The following is a 6,374-nucleotide window of genomic DNA, read 5'->3' on the forward strand; positions in this document are numbered from 1 at the left end:
ATTACGTGGCTAAGGCAAGACTGGGGCGATTGCTTGAATGAGGTGAAGTGCAAAATGGGATGGAGAAAGGCAATGGACAAATGCAGGAGCCAGGGGAATATCTTCCAACCTCGCCCAGGTGCAGCCAAAGCCTGGACAGGTATCTTCCAGGAACCTCCTCTGTCATGTGCTGCCCTCCTGTGCTGTTGCAACTGTGCTGCTATGTCCTGTATGTTTACCAGTCTTTATGCTGAGCTGCTTCTGTGGGTTCTGCTGGAACCTGCAGCAGACCTCTTTGCTCATAAAACCAGAATCTTTTCATCCTCATCCTGAATGTACCAATGGCTTCTTGGTGCTCCACAAACTTTCAGCTTGAAGCTTTCACAGGGTGTTCTTGTGGCTTTGCCATTCCACGTGTCTCCCAGTAGCAATTTTACCTCTTCAGCCCTGTCTGGTAATCTTAATATGACCAACCTTTTCATAGAATCATAGAATTGTCAGGCCTGGAAGGGACCCCAAGGATCATCCAGCTCCACCCCTCCTGCTATGGGCAGGCTCTGAGCCACACTCTGGCCTGGCCTTAAAAACTCTCAGGGATGAGGCTTCTGCCACGTCCCTGGGCACCTGTGCCAGTCTGTCTCATAGCAGAGAACTTCTTCCTCGCATCCGATCTGAATCTACACACTTCTACTTTTGCTCCATCCCCCCAGTCCTATCACTACCCAACACCCTAAAAAGTCCCTCCCCATCTTTCTTGTAGCCCATTTCAGATGCAGGAAGGCCACAATGAGGTCTCCTGGAAGCCTTCTCTTCTCCAGACTGAAACACCCCCAATACTCTCGCCTGTCCTTCCAGTGAGAGCAGCTCCAGCTGCTGCTCATCCTCCTGGCCCCCCTTCTCTGGACACCCATTCCAAGTCACCTCCAGATCCTTCCTGTCCCCAGAACTGGGCACAGTGCTGCAGGTGTGGTCTCAGCCAGAGGCTGCAGAGGGGCAGAATCCCCTCCCCCCCACCCTGCTGCCCACACTGCTCCTGCTGCAGCCCAGGCTCTGGCTGCTCTCTGGGCTGCCAGTGTGCCCTGGTGGCTCATATTGAGCTTCTCAACAGTCATCACCTCCAAGGCCTTCTCTTCAGGCTGCTCTCAAGCCTGGCACCTGCCCAGCCTGTATCTGTGCTTGGGATTGCCCCAGTAGGGGCCTTGCACTTGGTCTTTTTGAACCTTATGAGACCGGCTTGGGTCCAGCTCTGCAGCCCATCCAGGTCCCTCCAGCTCTCAGCCACACAGCATGGTGTGGTCAGCAAACTTACTGAGGCTGCCTCAATGCCACTGTCCTGTCTCAATGAAGATGTTAAACAAGACAGGTCCCAGTACTGACCCTTGAGGATCTCCACTTGTCACATGCTCCACTTGGGCATGGAGCCATTGGACAGACACTCTCTGGGTAGTTTCCCTTGATAAGAGAAATCCTCCTTTCTTAGATTACTGTGCTTGTCCTTTATTGCACTAGTTACTGTTCCTCTGAAAGCAGGGGAGAAGGTTTTTGGAGCCATGACTGGCCCATGAAGGGCCCTTTTGTCTTGAAATCCAATTCCAAGGGCCTCTAAGAGCATATCTGATCATGACAGCAAAGCATCTCAGAGTTTGGAGCCCAAGCCTGTTACTCAGCTGTAAAACAACAGCTCTGATGACTCAGGAACTTGTACCAACATTTGCAATCACGGGAGGGAATCTAAGAGCCACTCAAACAGCAGATAAGGTTAGTAGGAGAGGTGGCTGGGACACCACTGTCAGCCTGTGAGGCAAGGAAGAGGCTGTCACGTGCAGGGAGTTGTGCCAAGAAGGTGTGTTCCAGTTCCTGGGCCATTCTTCTCCCATCCACTGTCTGAATTTTCCTGCAGCCTTCCCAGGTCTATCCAAGCTCAGCTGAGTGATATGGAGGATTAGGTGACTGGGTTTAGGTTTCCCTTCAGACAGGGCTTTTTACTGGGCTGCATCAAGTCTTGTTTTTGTCCTGTCCTTGTCCAGCACTCCCACGATGGGAAAGAGATCCTTGTCTGGATCAGAGTATTTCCTGAGCACTGATAGAGCTTGGAGCAATGAAGCAATCAAAGTAAAGCTGCCATTACCACCTCTTGGAGCTGGAGCAACCAGAAGGCAGCTACGGTCGTGTGGAGATGTCTGAAGTTGTGCAAAAGGCCTAGACCAGCTCCTAAACTGGAATGTGTACAGAGTGCAAAAGCTTCCTTTGCTCACCGTCTGGGTCCTCGTCAGAGTCTGCCTTTGGAGAGGGGACTTCAGCATGGCTAGTGTGCTGTCTGCAAGGCATGGTTGCCCTGTGAACAAGCCCCATCGTGTGCAGTGAACAAGAAACTAGCACTGCACATGTGTAAATCATTTACCGAGGGGGGGACGATGAGCTGCACAGACAATAGAGCTGCTATTAGCTCTGTTGATCCTAATTAAAAAAATACTTCTCAATGAAAATTATTATAAAAAGAAATCACAGTGACCCTAAATCAAATTATTTGTGAATGGTTTTTAGTGTCCCAGATCAGTTAAAACTCCTGTTAGTCACTGGATGCCATCCAAGCTCCATGCTGAATGAATAGCGTGTCTGCCAAATTACAGTTTTTTTCACCCTTGCCTGGTTTGGCACAGGACAGTTCCAGCCCTTGTTCTAAATATCTTCTAGAAACATCAAGCAACTGTAAAATAACAATGGGAGAGCTTGGGCCCACAGTGAACTGCAGCCCTCCAGCTACAGCCCTCCAGCTGTAACTGGCCATAGTGAACTGCAGCCCTCCAGCTGTAACTGCTTCTCTCAAAAACCCAGTGCCTTTGAGCTGTTTTGGGCGAGCACCAGGCAATATTTCCCTGTGAGGGGGCTGGAGAGTCACTGCCAAGGGGTCAGCCTGCCAGTGAGCTTGGCTCCCAGGTGCTCAGGAGTGGAGCACAGCTAGATCCAGGCTGGCCCAGGGTGTCTTTCTGACTACCTTACTCGAGACTGACATCCCAAGGCCTGTCCCTTTATACCCTTTGCAAGCCTGATCCCATCCCACAGCTGGAGTGCTGCAATCGATGGGTACCAACTTTTCAGAAGGGACAGGCAAGAAGAAGAGGTGGTGGAGTGGCCCTCAGTGTTAGGGAGACATGTGAGAAGCATGCACATTGATGAAGGTGATGATAGGGTTGAGTCCTTAGGGGTAAGAATCAGAGTAAGGCCTGCAAGAGTGATTACTGTGGTGGGGAATCTGTTCTAGACCACCCAGCCAGAATGGAGAGGTAGGTGGATTTTTCATAGGCAACTGAGAGAGGTTTCACGGTCACTGCCCCTTGTTCTCATAGGAGACTTCGACTTCCCGGATCTTTGCTGGAAATGGAACAGCCCCAGAGGTTTCTGGAGTGTGTGGAGGAGAACTCCCTGACACAACTGGTGAGGGGGCCAACCAGAGAAGGTGCTCTCCTTCTTGTGAACCTACTTCTTGTGAACAGGAAGGAACTCATGGGGAAGTAAAAAGTTGGAGACCGTTTGGGGCTCAGTGATCATGAAATTGAGTTTACTACCCCTTGGGAAACAAGGAGAGGGGTTAGTAAGACTGTCATCTTGAACTTCTGGTGCCTTCAGGAGAGTCACTAACACAGACCCTTGGAGGCCCCCTAAAGGATTTAGGAGTCCAGGAAGGCTGCACATACTTCCAGAGGGAAATCTGAAAGCACAGGAGCAGCCGTCCCTGTGTGCTAAAAAAAAGAGTGGGTGAGGAAGGCTTTGGCCTGTCTGGATAAGGACCTGTGGATGGAGCTCAAGAACAACAGGGGAGTCTCTGTCCTTTGGAAGAGGGAACAGGCCACTCACAAGGGCTATAAAGATGCATTGAAACTATGCAGGGAGAAGATTAGGAGAGCCAAAGCACAGAGAGAGCTCAACCTGGCTACAGCTAGTTAAGGATAAGAAATGTTTCTATAAGTTCATGAACAACAAAAGGAGGCCTGGGAGAATCTCATCCGTTTATTGGATGCAGAGGGAAACAGGTGACTAAACTGAGGAGAAGGCTGAGCTGCTCAGTGCCTGCTGTTCCTCAGCCTTTAGCACTGGATCCAGCAGCTCCCAGGACACCCACAGCCCCAGGATCTAGGAGTCAGGGATGGGAATCAGAGTGAGATCACCACAATGAATGAGACAGTGGTCAGGGATATGCTAAGCCACTCAGACCCACACAAGTCCATTGGGGCCCGATGGGCTAGCACCAATGGGTGCTGAGGAGCTGCAGATGAGCTTGTGGGTAAATCAGGAGACAGTCCTGGCTAATGGGGAGAGCTGCAATGGACTGGAGGAAGCAAATGTGCCACCTGCCTACAAGAATAGGGGGATCCTAGGGAAACCTAAGGACCTGTCAGTGTGCACTCTGTGCCAGGGAAGCCATGGAGCAGGGCACCTCAAGCAACCGTTCCAGACCAGGGAACAAGCAGGGGAGCAGGCCCAGCCAGCAGGGAAAGGGCAGGTCCTGCCTGACCAACCTGATCTTGTAAGCCAAGATGACTGTGGGATGAGGGAAAAGGTGAGTATTGTCTAACTAGACAATCTAGACTGTAGGAAAAGCCTTTGGCACACTGCTCTCCACAGAACTCTGGGAGCCAAACTGGCTGCTGAAGGCTTGGTTGTACACAGCTTTGCTGGAGTAAAGCACTGCTGGGCAAAAGGTCACAAAGAGTGGTCAATGGAGCTAAATGCAGCTGGCAGCTGGGCACAGGTGTGTCCCCAGGACTCAACGCTGGGACCACTTCTGTTTATCTCTTTATTGATGCCCTGATGCAGACACGGAGTGTGCCAGCAGTGAGTTCACATGTGACACCAAGTGAGGTGGCTGTTGTTGAACAGACCAGGGTAGGAGGCTCTGCAGAGGGACTTGGATGGAGTGAATCCATGGCCAATGTCAATAGGTATGAGTCCAACAAGCTCATCAATGCCAGGTCTGCATTTAGGCTACAACAATCCCAACCAGTGCTACACGGCTGGAGCAGTTTTGGGTACTTCATTACAAGTGGCATGTGGAGGTGCTGGAGCCTGTGCAGGCACTGGAGCCAAGGCAAGGAGGCTGAGAAGGGCCTGGACAGTAAATCTTATGAGGAGTGCTAAAGGAGCTGGGGATGGTCAGTTTGAAAAAGAGGAGGCATGAGGGGAGACCTCATTGCTGTCTACAGCTACCTGAAAAGAGCGGTGGGAGAGAGGTGTGGTGCTGGTCCCTGCTCATAGGAAATTAGTGACAGAGCAAGATGGAAAGGCCTCCAGCTGCCACTGGTAGGTTTTGACTGGACATTAGATAACATTTTTTTCATGAAAGAGATGTCAGGCACTGGAATGTGCTGCAAGGGAGGTGTGGAGTCACCAACCCTGGAGGTGATTAAAAGTTGTTTGGATGTGGTGCTTGGGGCTATGGGGCATGCAGAGCAAGGATATCAGTTAGGCTTGGGGATCCTGAGGGGCTCTGACAACTGGAATGATTCTGTGGTTCTGTAATACCAACCATTCGTGTCCACAGCTGCAGTCCCTTTGCTGAGGTGCTAAGATGCCTCTTTTGCTCAGTCTTCTGAGGAAAAATGGGCGGTAAAGGACTCAGTGACTGCACAATGGCAGAATGAGTTCCTGCTTATTGTGCCTGCAAAGAGAAAGTGGTGATTCCTCTAAGCACCAGCCAAGTGAGTTAAGTAGACCTTGCTGACCTCTACAGCCACCTCAAAGGAGGTTGGAGCAAGGTGTGAGAGGTGACAGGACAAGAGGAAGTGGCCTCAAGTTGTGCCAGGTCAGGTTCAGTTTGGATATTCTGGGGAACGCCTTCCCAGCAAGGGTTTTCAGGCACTGTCACAGGCTGCCCAGGGAGGTGGTGAAGTGCCCATCCCTGGAGGGGTTTAACCTGCCCTATGGGATGTGGGGCTGAGGAATGTGGCTCAGTGGCAGGGGCTTAGCAGCACTGGTGGGGTTGTGAGCTCCAGGCAAGCAGTCGTACTTGATGATCTCAAAGGTCTCTTCCAACCTCAACAGTTGCATGGTTCCGTGATTTCGTGATGCCTTACTCCAGCACGCAATGTGCTCTCTCTTTCCCCTTAACTGGCCTGCAAGTCTCCCTGCTGCCTTTTCCTCAGCAAGATGCCTTTCCCCGTCATTGATTCTCTCTTGCTCTGACCACGGAGTCCTCTATGGTGTCACTACATGCAGAGAGGGAGGATCTGTGCCCGTTCTTGGTTCCCAGTGGAGTTAGAGTGAAGCATAGTTCCCCACATAATCCAGTAAGTGCTGGCTGCTGTTCTGTGAAAATGGCAGCCAGCAGCCACCAAATCCTAATCTGGCTCTTGCTGTCTCACCTGGATCATCCTTTTATTGTCATAGCATGACAGATT

This window comes from Pogoniulus pusillus, chromosome 22 (assembly GCF_015220805.1).
Source record: "Pogoniulus pusillus isolate bPogPus1 chromosome 22, bPogPus1.pri, whole genome shotgun sequence".
Taxonomy (NCBI): domain Eukaryota; kingdom Metazoa; phylum Chordata; class Aves; order Piciformes; family Lybiidae; genus Pogoniulus; species Pogoniulus pusillus.